The sequence below is a fragment of the Lampris incognitus genome, chromosome 18 (assembly GCF_029633865.1).
Source record: "Lampris incognitus isolate fLamInc1 chromosome 18, fLamInc1.hap2, whole genome shotgun sequence".
Classification (NCBI taxonomy): Eukaryota; Metazoa; Chordata; class Actinopteri; order Lampriformes; family Lampridae; genus Lampris; species Lampris incognitus.
In genome coordinates, this window is record NC_079228.1 from 35,849,557 (window position 1) to 35,863,782 (window position 14,226).

Consider the following 14,226-nt stretch of genomic DNA (forward strand, 5'->3'; position numbering starts at 1 on the left):
CATAGCGCCCTTCTGTAGCCACCTGTGCATGCGGAGTGGAACTTAATTCACAGTCACTTCCTTCTGTGTTCTCCTCAGGTTAAGAGGAGGGAAGCTTGTTTTCCCTTTGAAAACCTTTGATTTTGAATTTTCCTGTCTACCCTGTGTGGGTTTCCTTTTATTGATATTTTTTTCATTTCATCATCCAACAGCATATCTTCCCCTTCCTCAAATACAGACTCTACCACTCTAATAGCAGTCCGCTCTGTTTGCTCTTTGAGACCACAATTCATATCTTGCCCAACCAATTTGCTATACTCCTTTTTCTCAGTTTTCTTTTTGTATTCTGATCATCCTCCCCGACCTGCTCATCCTGGCCATCAACATCTACCTGCTAAAATTCTGTTACCTTCTCATTGTGATCACCTTTTTTGAACTGCTCATCCTGCGCACCTCCCTCTCCTACCTGCTCAGTCTGTCTTTTTTCCTGATGTTCTCCAGCCTCGGTCTCTTTCTGTTCCACAACCTGATCTATTTCTCCCGTCCCTCGCTCCCCACCTCCTGTCTGCTCTGTGCCAACTCAGCAGCGCCATCTCCAGCCAGCGATGCCCCGCTCATGGCCACAATGGGGCAACGCGGTGGCCCTTGAGGATCAGACCTTCCCTCACTCCTTTCGGGACAAGACCTTATTAAAATGCCCCTCTGACCCACACCCAAAACATTTTGTCATACCAGATGCAACAAAAATAATGTAATCAAACTTATCGATCCTGAATTTAAGCCTTAGATCAAAATCCTCCACATTATTTTTCAAAATCACGAAACCTTGTCTTCTATGGGACACAACGTGGTTCAAGGGAGGAGACTGGCAACCCGAAGAGACCATTTTTATCGGGGACCCTAGCCGTCTGCATCTTGCTAGCTCCTTCTCTCAAGCCACATTTCTCATGAATGGGGGGAGCATTAGAAATGGATTAACCCGCAGCGGAACGGGAGCAAACATGTCCTTAATCATCACACCACTTTCCACCACCTGGTTGACTTTATTTATCAACGTTATCAAGAAACCTAGCTACAGCACGGTTCCTTCTGGATGCAGGTTTTATCCTTCCATATCCCACATGTTCACCTACGGCGAGGCAGCACTCCTCCGCCGAGCATCTGACCACCGGAGCCACTTTAATCGCATGCCGGCGTGTTAACTTTTCAAACACCCTTCCTCCACCTCCCACAGCGGCCATATTGCCCCGCTAGGCCGGAAACAGCACTACCACACTAAAGAAAACAACTCCATTTAAACCTATCATGAAAACCTAACTGAAGACAACAAAAAAACATGAAAATAACAAGACAGATAGAAAAAGGCTCGTTTTAGAAACTCACTCATACCAAAGCAACACGCTGCTACTCCGTCCACTCACTCGCACTTCTGCTCAGAGAGAGCGAGAGAGTGTGTGTTGGACATAGGAGGACAGACTGATCTTGCCCATAAGACCACAGTTCTGTACTGATGAGGCTCTTTGAGGGTACCTGGGCAGTGGTGGTTGAAGTAGGAGAGAGATACGGGATTCCACCCTTCCACACCCAGCAGCCGGCATGCCCTCAGAGATGTGAACATATTCAACTGTTTAAGCATCACAACAAAGAAAAAACATCTGTCACCGGAACCAAGTTTGTGTCTTGGGTCCTGCTATGTTTTGTGCGTCTGACAGGATGCTTCAAAAAGACATCAAAACATCTGCCGGCGCACTTTAAATCATCGTCCTTTGATTCAACACCCCGCGAGGAGAAAGCCTGATGTTTCGCTAACAGCTCTCTGAATCGCAGCATGCCTCCAGACTTGATTCCTCTTAGCAAAGCTCTTTTCATCCCGAAACAGTGGAAGTGCTGCGTTAACAGCACCAAGAGACACACGAAAGACGCAACAATCACAAAATAAACCAAGAAAACTACCATCACTGCGGAGTAAGGAGAACGCACACGCACACACACACCGTTTAAGCCGAAATTCATACTCAGCCTCTCACACACCATCGTTCGTCTCACACTCACGGTCTTATTGTTACATACGCCATCGTACTCACAACACACACTGTCATGTCTCTCACAGATGCGATTCTACTCTCAGACACACCATCATGCCTGCATGTACACATACACACTATACATACATACTGTACACATTAGAGGTACAGAGGGATTTTTCAGCAATCTACCATCCGTGAGACGAAATGACACACTGCTGGATGTTTGTTCTTAAACAGCCCCACGTTTCTAATCAGCTACCACAAACAGGCTACACACACACACACACACACACACACACTTAACATGTAGCAAAAGACACAGACACACAAAAACACAGCTGTCTGTATACTGTACTTGCACACACTCATAACAGCCTACAGCCAAACTTAATCACACACTCTGACTCACTCTCTCACTCTCACTCTCACTCTCGCTCTCACTCTCTCTCTCTCTCACACACACACACACACACACACACACACACACACACACACACACACACACACACACACACACACACGCACGCACGCACTGTGGAAGCAGATTAAATTGATTGCCTGCAGCGAGCACAGCATGACTCACTGTTTCTCTGAGAAGTACCACGATTTCCAACACGTGTGTGTGTGTGTGTGCGTGTGTGTGTGTGTGTGTGTGTGTAAGGCATTAATTAATTGTTAAGTGCCTTGAGTGGCTGTTGCAACCGGAAAATAATAACTAATGAGAAAGATTGCAGCTTCAAACATGACAAAAATATTCCTCAGCAGTCCATCGAAACGATGTTGACTGTGATGCAGTTTAAGCTTGGCAAGCACGCCTGTGGGCCTTCGGGCCCACATTAGAGCAACAATATCGTTGACATTCGTCACAGGCGAATGCTGTTTGAGTTGGTCTCTTATGTCTTGCATGGTGGGCCTTATGATAGGCTTCTTGTCTCTTTTGTTCAACAGCTGTTCTCGATTGCCTTACTGTGGAGCAACATCTCTGTCCGTCCAGGTCCACTGTCTCCTGACCTGGGGTCATCTATGCCGCAGATCTTGATGCGGCGCTTGAGCACATCTTTGAAGCGTAGCTTCTGGTCTCCCTGCTTCCTTTTTCCCTGGCACAGCACCCCGTTAGAAAACAACTTTTGGCAGGCGGTTATCTGGCATTCTTCTCACGTGGCCGGCCCCATCTGAGCTGGGAGGCTGTTCTTAGGGCTTCAACACTGACAGTACCAGCACATCTCAATACTTCCACGTCGGGCACCTTGTCTTCCCATCTGATTCGCAGCAGCTTTCGCAAATGACGAAGCTGTATGCTGCTGATCTTCTTGATGTGCTTGTGATACAGTGTCATGCATTCAATGGAGTATAGCAGAGACAGGAGAACAGCTGTGTTGTAGACCTTGATCTTTGTTGTCAGCCTGATGTCATGGTGGGACCAAAGTCGTTTGTGGTGGCCACCAAAGGTTTTTGTGGCCACTTGAATTCTTCTGTCCACTTCTAAGTCAGAGGAGTTTGTATCTGTCACAGCACTGCCCAGATAGGTAAAGCACTCAGTGGTCTTCAGAGTTGCTCAATTAACCAAAATACTGGGCTGACCTTCTTCGGGGCTTTTCTGAGGGGGAGGCTGGAACAGAAGCTCTGTTTTGGAGACGTTGATCTTCAGTCCAAAGAGGGTAGCCACTGAAGAGAAGCGGACTACTATTTCTTGCATTTCTCCAGGATCATTGGCAACCATAGCTGAGTCATCTACATAGAGAAGCTCTCAAACACAGAGTTCTCTTGTTTTGGTAGACGCCTTGAGTCTCACAAGATTGTAGAGGTTTCCATCTGTTCGGGTCCTGAAGTACAAGCCACCTCTCAAGTTGGCTGACATTGTTTCTAGGACTGCAACAAGATATAACGTGAATAGGATCACTGCAAGCACACGTCCCTTGCTTGATGTTGAAAGCATCACTGACATCTCCTTCAATTGATACTTTCCCTGTCATACCATTGTGGAAAAGTCTGATGATGCTGATCAGTTTCTAAGGGTAGCCATAAGTCTCTACCACTTTCCACAGTGTCTCTCTATAAACAGTGTCAAACACTTTTGAAAAGTCCACAAAAACAATGTAAAGTGCCTGGTGCTGTTCGGTGGCTTTCTCTTTGAGTTGTCTCAGGGTGAAGATCATGTCTGTGGTGGATTTACCAGATCTGAAACCACATTGGCTTTCAGGCAACACTTCCTCTGAAAGGATCTTTATCCGGTTCAGTATGATTTTAGCCAGGACTTTTCCAGCAGTCGACAGAAGTGCGATCCCATGGTGGTTTCCACAATTGCTTCGTTCATCCTTCTTCTTGTAGATTGTCACAGTCAAAGCATCTTTGAAGTCTTGAGGAAGGCATAGGTTCTGCCAGCAGGCATTATAGCGCTTTAGTAGTTCTGACTTTAGTATTGAGCCGCCATGCTTCAGGATGTCTGATGGGATGCCATCTTGTCCTGGTGCCTTTCCACTTCTGGAATCTTTAAGTGCTTTCTCTACTTCAGTCATTGTGATCGGCTCACAGAGGTCTTCTCTTGTTGGTCTTCTTGTGAACCACTGGCATGCATTTGGATCTGCTCATCCTTCTTTATTCAAGAGGGTGCATAAGTGCGGTTTCCATCTTTCTGTGATCTCTTTCAGGTAGGTACATGGCTTACTTCCATCTGCCGTTTTTACTGTGTTATCATATTGCTTCTTGGGCCGTAGATGGCTCTCAGTGCAGAGTCTGTGCATATCATTTCGATCTGCTAAGTCCTGCTGCTCTTCTGCTTTCTTGTTCCACCAGTTATCTTTCATCACCCTAATCTCCTTCTGAACCTTGGCTTTAATTGCCTTGAAGGCCGATTGACTCCTCTCAGAGTTCTCTTTCAGGTCGGCACTGTGAAGCATTTGCTTTTCCTGTAGCAGTTCTTGGATTGCTCCATCTTGATCATGGAACGAGTCAGGCTATTTTCTTTTGGGATGACCAAGCACCTCTTTTGCTGGATTATAGATCGTCTCTTTCATTTGTGTCCAGCATTCTTCAACGTTACTTGTGCCTGTTGCAACCCTTTGTTCATCTTGAACAGCAGATGTGATTGCTGCAGCTAGTCTCATTTGATGTTCTGTGGTTGCTAGCTTGTTGGTATCCAGTTTCTTCGGTGCGTCACAGGGTGTTTTCGTGACTTCATCTTTAGTTTCATTCAGTACTGTGTTCAGACCAGGTAGTGATCAGCTGAGCATTCAGCTCCAAGCATCACCTTTGTTGTGAGTACTTCTGTCAAGTTCAATTCAATTCAATTTATTGTCATTAAAAAAAATGTGCAGGCACATGTTAAAAATGAAATGAGGGCTGTGGCTTCACCAAACAGTGCAAGACAGACATAGACAAACACAGCAAACACAGTATAAGATATACACACATGAAGACCAAAAGCTAAAAATAAGTTAAAAAAGAGCAAGAGTACAAAATATTTAAAAATATCTACAGACATTCAGTGGGTAGCCAGGTTCAGATGGGCAACAGCTTGTGGAAAGAAGCTGTTTTTGAGTCCGGTAGTGCGGGCTCTGAGGCTCCTGTAGCGCCTCCCAGAGCACAGGGGGGAGAACAGTCCATGGTTGGAGTGGGTGGGATTTCTGCTGATGCTGAGACCCCTTCGAAGGCGGTGTTTTTGATAAATGTCTTTTATGGCTGGGAACCGATGATATGCTGGGTCGCCTTGACAACCCGCTGCAGAGCTTTCTGGTCTACTGAGGTGCAGTTGCCGTACCACACCGAGATGCAGCTGGTCAGGATGCTCTCTACGGTGCAGTGGTAGAAGTTGGTGAGAATTTTGGGGGATAGACGGGCACTCCTCAGCCTCCTCAGGAAATGCAGGCGTTATTGGGCCTTTTTCACAAGGGCCTGGGTGTTTGATGTCCAGGAAAGTTCCTCACTGATGTGGACTCCAAGGAATTTAAAGCTGGAAACACACTCCACTTCCAACCCATTGATGTGTATGGGGGAGCGGCTGCAGCTTCTAGACCTTCTGAAGTCCACAATCAACTCCTTCGTCTTCTGCACACTGAAGACAAGATTGCCGGTAGTACAACATGATGTGAGGTTCTGAATCTCGTCCCTGTAGGCTGTCTCGTCATTGTTGGTGATACGGCCAATGACTGTGGTGTCATCTGCAAACTTAACTATAACATTTGAAGGGTGAGTTGGCAGGCAGTCGTGGGTAAAGGAGGGGGCTCAGAACACAGCCTTGAGGGGCACCTGTGCTGAGGATCAGAGTGGAGGAGGTGTGGTCACCTAACTTAACAGACTGAGGTCTGTTGGTCAGGAAGTCCAGGGTCCAGTTACAGAGGGAGCGGTTGAGGCCAAGGGAGAGGAGTTTGGTAGTTAGTTGGTGGGGATGACAGTGTTGAAGGCAGAGCTATAATCTATAAACAGCATCCGGATGTATGTGTTGTTAAGTTCAAGGTGGGTCAGAGCAAAGTGCAGGGCAGTGGCAATGGCATCCTCAATAGACCTTTTGGGACAGTAGGCGAACTGATGTGGGTCGAATGTGGGAGGGATAATATTTTTGATGTGAGCCCGAACCAGTCTCTCAAAGCACTTCATGGCAATGAGGGTGAGTGCTATGGGTCGGTAGTCATTCAGACATGTGGATGTTGGTTTCTTGGAGACAGGAATGATAGAAGTGGTCTTAAAGCATGCTGGGACTATGGATTGGGACAGTGAGAGATTAAATATAGTTGTGAAGACCTCAGCCAGCTGGTCGGCACATTCCCGGAGGACACGACCCGGTATGCCGTCCAGTCCGGCAGCCTTCTGTGTGTTCACTCTGTGCAGTGATTCTCTGACCTCTGTAATCGATAGAGTGAGCACCTGGTTTTCTGGGTGGCTGGGGATTTTTGTGGCTGGGTCAGTATTGTCCTTGTCGAAGCAGGCAGAGAAATGATTTAGCTCGTCTGGCAGGGAGGCATCATGGACAGGCATCTATAAGTTGCCCTGCGAGTCACAACGTAGTCGTAATGCGCGTGTGTGTGTGTGTGTGTGTGTGTGTGTGTGTGTGTGTGTGTGTGTGTGTGGCATTAATTAATTGTTAAGTGACTTGAGTGGCCGTTGCAGCCGGATAATAATAACTAATGAGAAAGATTGCAACTTCAAACGTGACAAAAATATTGAGGTATATGAAAAGTGAAACATGTTTAATGTCAGTACGGATGGTGTTTTGTATGTCTGTCTGTCTCTCTGTATGTCTGTCTGTCTGCAGTCTGCACGTATGTATGCATGGTGCATTACTTCCAGCTGAACGCTTAAGTTTAACTGTGATGAACGGCTCCATCAGCTTCATACTGACACAAGCCTGATGAAACAAACGGAAACAACACAGGAAACGGAAACAACACAGGAAACTGAAACAACACAGGAAACAGAAACTGCTGCTGCTCTGCCTGCCCTGTATGCACATGGAAGGGCAGGGAGGTGCCAGAACATACCACCAAATATAACTACTACAGAGAGCAACACAAGTTTTCTTTGACTAAAGTGGTCCTGACTGAAATAAAATATAGAATATAAAATCATTATTTAGTAATCACACTTGGTCTTAAGATTAATTTAACTCAGTGACATTTTGTCACAAACCATGGCAGTGTTGGTGTCTTTGTCTGCCATTGAACTACACCAGGCAAAGCGTGTGTGTGTGTCAGTGTGTCGATGCAGTTGCCCACTGGGGACTGGGGTTCACGCCCCGGTCTCGTCAGATCCGACTATGGCCGGACTCGATGAAGCAGCAATCATCGGGAGGGGGGCGGAGTCGGCTTGTGTTCGTCACGTGAATGCGTCTCTGTGTGTGTCAGAAAAAGCAGTGGTTCGGCCTGGAGTCGCCTTGTCACGGAAGTGGGGAGGCGACTCCTTCGAGACTGCCAGCCGGAGAGATGCAGTTGGCGAATGCATGCAGTACGAGGGTGGGTGTTTGAATTAAAATAGGGATCGATTGGCCACTAAATTGGGAGAAAAAAGGGAAAAATCAAAAATAAATTTAAAAAAAAAAGTATGACTGTGCTCCTTCTAGGTCCTTGTGGGTCTTCAGGTGGGAGTAAAGGCCGATCCTGGAGCTGCATATTTTGGGTCAATGTGGGTAAGGGTGTGAAGAAGTGGTTGAGAACGTGGTTTGTGAAGGTCATGGTTGTAACACCCAGCATCCTCACGGACAGCTAGTCTCCAGGCCTGCTTGTTCCCAGGTGTTAAGGTCGATACCAAACCTTTTGATGTGGGCCTTGATGTTATCTTTATATCGTATCTTTTGTCCTCCTGGGGCACAGTGTCCTGTCACGAGCTTGAGAGTGGAGGACTTGTTTCGGGAGGCAAGAGTAAGACATGAGGAGGAGACATGGCCAGTCCATCTCAGCTGATGTGCAATGGTGGCAGTTATAGTAGGCATGTAGGCCTCCTCAAGGATGCTGAAGTTGGTGCGCTTATCCTCCCAGCTGATCTTAAGGATCTTCCTAAGGCATCGGGTATCTGCTATATGTGGTCCAGGTTTCTGACCTATACATTAGGGTGGGCAGCACTACTACTTTGTACACCAGAATTCTTATTTTGGCCTGAAGGTCGCAGTTTTCAAAAACCCTTTTACTCAATCTTTAGGAGACCTGACTGGCACAACTGAGACAATGGTGTATTTCAATGTCAATTTTGGCTTTGGAGAAGAGAAGACTGCCAACATATGGGAACTGATCCACATTTTCGAGTATGGTGTTGTCTACAGAGATGGGGGCAGAACAGGCATATTTCTGTTGGGTGGGGGTCTATAGAGGATATTGGTCCTTTTTTTATGTTAATGGCCAGGCAAAGCTGCTTGTATGCCTTTGCAAAGGCATCAAGTACTCTCTGTAGTTTCCTCTTCTACGAGGGACACTAAGGTGCTGTCATCGGCATACTGCACCTCTATGATGGATGTGGTGGTGGTTTTAACTTTAGCTCTGAATCTGTTAATATTCAGAAGATCCCCATCAGTCCTGTACATGATTTTGACTACCTGAGGCAGATTGGGACCCGTGAGGTGGAAGATGGTGGCAATGAAGACAGAGAACAGGGTTGGGGCAAGGACACAGCCTTGTTTAATTCCTGTCTGAACCCTGAAGCACTCTGTCTCCTGTCCATAACTGTCGAGTACTTTAGCTGACATATTGTCATGCAGTAGTCGTAGTATTCTGATATATTTGTCAGGGCAGCCTTTTTTTGACAGAACTAGCCAGAGGGCGTGGTGGTTTATGGAATCGAAACCTTGTGTTAAGTGTATGAAAGCCATGTACAATGGTTGATTCTGTTCCTATGCTTTTTCTTGGAGTCAGCGAGCAGTAAAAAGCATGTCCATAGTGCCTCTGTTAGAACGAAAACTGCTCTGGGATTCTGGAAGAATTTCATCTGATATTGGGAGGAGTCTGTTGGCCAAGGCCCTAGCCAGGGTGTTCCCTGTGGTGGAAAGCAAGGGAATGCCATGGTCGTTTCCACACTCAGCTTTGTCCCATTTCTTAAAGTTAGAGACAATGAGTGCATCCCTAAGTTGCACAGGGATTTCCTCTTTTTCCCATATCTTTTGTAGCAGGGCATGGATATGTCTGAGGATTGTAGGCCCACCTGCCCTCAGTACTTCTGTCAGTATTCCATCAGGACCAGCAGCCTTGTTGATTTTCATCTTCCTGATGGCATTCTGGACTTCTCTTAGACTAGGCGGTTTTGCCATGTCCTCCTCTTTGGAATGGTGAGGGAGTTGTTGGAGAGCCATCTCAGGCTAGAGTGCCGATTTAAAAGGTCCTGGTAGTGATCTTTCCACCTCTCTTTGATTGACTCATTGTCTGTTAGCAGTGTGTGCCCATCTTTGGAGCGATGGGGGGTTAGATGGCGGTGGCTGAGACTGTATATTTCTTTAGTAGCATCGAAGAAGCCTCTGGTATCCCCAGCATCTGCAAGGTGCTGGATCTCAAGGGCCTTCTTCATCCACCACTCGTTCCTCAATTCCCTGACCCAGATTTGGATGGCTGACTTTGCTCTTGCATGTGCAGCTCATTTATTTTGGCAGTTGATGTCATTCTGCCAGATGGTAAAGACTTTCCTTTTGATGTAGATTAACCGTTGGATTTCCAAGTCATTCTCATCAAACCAATCTTGGTGGTTCTTCATCTTATGTCCAAGAGTGGTTTTACGGATGATTGTAGTCCTGAGCATATCCCAGTGGCTTTCAATATCATCTGGATATTGCTTGGGGATTGAAGTAGTGAGCACAGCCTGGAACTGTTGACGAGAGGAGGAATCAGTAAGTCTTTTGAGGTTGAGCTTTGAGTGGCTCTGCTTTTTCTGCACTCTTCTTTTCCGGTGAAATTGGATGGACAGGGTGGAGCGGATAAGGTGGTGGTCAGTCCAGCAGTCATCAAGATGGCCACCGTGAGGCTTGCCCCGGTTCCTGCTCTGCTGCTGTGTCTTGCACTTCTATCTATGGCTTATGTCGGAAAAGCATCATGTCTATGGAAATACAACCGTGAGGAGTTGCTGTACATCAGGAGGACTACATTTGGCAATTTGGGACTATCTGCCAACATTTCTGCCAACGATCCAGGGGATATTCTAAATGTAAATAACACTGGATCACCACCCTGGGGAAATACACCTAGCAAAGAGAGACGGAGAACAGGGGTGCTCTCCAGGTTCAAGAGACGGCCCAATCGGCCCCCACTACTGGCACTGATCTTATCCAAAAGACTGCACCACATACACTGGAATCTCAGGTTGTTTCCAAAAACATAAACACCTGTCTCCTGAGTGACTGAACATGTTTTATCTTCGGATCTGTTCATCCGAGGCTGACAGTTTTGAAAACACTGGTGAATTTCCCAAACCTCCGCAGATCATTTTCCAACAACTCATTGGAGATAAACGGTGGAACATCCTACAATGTGATTCTGGTAGAGGAACCGACAATGGAGACGCAGTAGTATAGATATCCCAGTTACTACACCCCTCTCAATCATGTCACTGACATGACACTCCTCCTTCAAAAACATCACCACAGCCTTGTTCATCCTGGAAGCAAACAGTAGATTGCCATGTCCAACTTGCTCTCCTCCAGCCAACAGAACCTCCTACACCGTCACACTGGGCTCTGACCACTCCTCCTGAAAACCATCTGACAAAACCACTGAACACTCGGTAAAAGTATTAAGAACATTTCCCTGATCCTGCTGCACATAGCACAGATGAAGAATACAGGGGGACATCCCCAAAAAATACAGCAACCAATTCAAACTTCACTCCACTCTCATATTCACCACTCTCATATTCACCACCCTCATTCAGATTGTCAGCAAAAAAAGTCAGATAAAAGCAGGTCTTGTCTTTCTTTCATGTTGTTCTTTAAAGGAAAACGAAAGAGAGGAGATAAACATGCGAAACCAACACAAAGAAATGGAAGTTGAACAATTGTCAGATGAAGGAACGAAGGAGATACAACAGAGAGCGAGGAGGAGGTGGAAGGGTTAACACTAATCACATAAAGCATCTTTGTAATTGGAGTTTGATTAATTACTATGAACACAGCTTGCTAACTGGTCTATGAGGTGCGCGCGCGTGCGCGCACACACACACACACACACAAGATTGCCGTGGACTAATCAATACAGGTATATTGGAGAAGTATTGATTACGGAAATTAAACCTTTAATTAATCAGCGATGTATTCAGCGATGTATGCAGGAAGCTGTGTGTGGTCTGAAAGGCTTGTATGTATTCATCAATAATTATTTATGCCTTCATCAATAAATATTCATGCATTCATCAATAAAACAGCAGAGCTGCCGGCAGTCCTGATGACTCTCCTCTGCTCCACACCCACCACGTGAGAGCTCAGCGGTGCCACGTTATGGAATTATTATCATAGTTATGGAATTATTATTATTATAGTTATAGTTATGGAAGTATTATTATAATTACAGAATTATTATTGTTATGAATTACAATTATCGTTATTGAATTATTATTATAGTTATGGAATTATTATTATCATAGTTATATAATTATTGTTATAGTTATGGAAGTATTATTATAATTATAGAATTATTATTGTTATGAATTACTATTATCGTTATTGAATTATCATTATAGTTATGGAATTATTATTATTATAGTTATATATTATTGTTACAGTTATGGAAGTATTATAATTATAGAATTATTATTGTTATGGAATTACTATTATCGTTATGGAATTATTATTATAGTTCTGGAATTATTATTATTGGGAATATAAAAGTCGGACAGCAAAATGCAATTAGCATGACAACTTCAAATCCATCTACGTACCAAATAAAAACATGAAAAATGAATCAAATAAACCATTTCACAAAATATAATACATTTAAGCAACTGCCTTCGGGTGAAGACGTTTAATAAATGATCACATAATCGCCGGTGAAACAGAGGCTTGATGTTCGGATATGAATTTGTACAAATACTGATCGTCTTTAAGACAGTTTATCTGCACACCTCATCTCCGACCGATTTATAATAACCTGATATTTGGTCTGATTCCTTCCCGTCTAACTGTTCATCCATCACACACTTCATCATGTAGTTTATCTTCATCACTTTTAATTAACACGAGCAGAGATTTTCCGCATAACACCACAGGAACTGCCGGTTACTGGGTGTTACTGGGCAGATTTACTAGGTATTACTGGGCAGACTTACTAGGTATTACTGGGTGTTACTGGGCAATGTTACTGGGTGTTACTGGGCAGACTTACTGGGTGTTACCGGGCTGACTTACTGGGTGTTACTTCATGTTACTGGGCAGACTTACTGGGTATTATTGGGTGTTACTGGGTAGACTTACTAGGTATTACTGGGTGTTACTGGGCAATGTTACTGGGTGTTACTGGGCAGACTTACTGGGTATTATTGGGTGTTACTGGGTAGACTTACTGGGTGTTACTTTGTGTTACTGGGCAGACTTACTGGGTGTTACTGGGTGCGACTGGGTGTTACTGGGCAGACTTACTGGGTGTTACTGGGTGCGACTGGGTGTTACTGGGCAGACTTACTGGGTGTTACTGGGTGTTACCGGGCTGACTTACCGGGTGTTACTGGGCAGACTTATTGGGTGTGACTCGGAAGACTTACTGGGTGTTACTGGGCAGACTTACTGGGTGTTACTGTGTGTTACTGGGCAGACTTACTGGGTGTTACTGGGTGTGACTGGATGTTAGTGTGTGTTACTGGACAGACTTACTGGGCAGACATGGTGGGTGTTACTGGGCAGACTTACTGGGTTTTAACTCGTGGTTTACTTGAACAGAAAAGATGTGTCTGTCTCTCCTCTGCTGTACATCTGGGATGGGAAATAGAGGAAACTAGTGATGATTTTTCAAAGATGACGAGCATTCAGTACATGTCAATACAGGAAATACAGGAAAGAGAGAGAGAGAGAGAGAGAGAGAGAGAGAGAGAGAGAGAGAGAGAGAGAGAGAGAGAGAGAGAGAGAGAGAGAGAGAGAGAGAGAGAGAGAGCATGTCAGCATAGTCACTAATCCACTGGTAACCGCCTGACAAATGCAGGGAGCCAGCAGAGCTTCAACCAGATGGACCTGCAGGTCACATCTGAAGGGTAAAGACCTCTGCTGGTCTGACAACTCACCTCGTCTGGTGAAAAAGGTGGAGGGCGCTGCACTTGTTCATAACACTCAGGTCACCTTTTAAACTGCAGGGAGGAAGGCCGGCCCCCCGTTCATCCTCATTGGACTTTCAAAGGCAGGAACTGGTGCAGGACCTTTCCTCCATCTCCATCTCCCCCAACACATCACAGCTCTGATACGACACCTGCCTCCACCAAATTATTATGTAAATGCACACACACACACACACACACACACACACACACACACACACACACACACACACACACACACACACACACACACACACACACACACACACACACACTTCTAAATGTAAAGTGTCGGAAGAGAAACGAAAGTAAAATGTGAGATTGAAAAAAAGCAATCTCCTGTTGTCAGATTAGCCTCACATTCACATTTGATGAAAAGGGATTGAGATCATATTAAAATGAAATATGTTCCCACTTCAATGATCCATTCGCCAAGTCTCTCTCTCTCTCTCTCTCTCTCTCTCTGTCTCTCTCTCTCTCTCTCTCTCTGTCTCTCTGTCTCTCTGTCTCTCTCTCTCTCTCT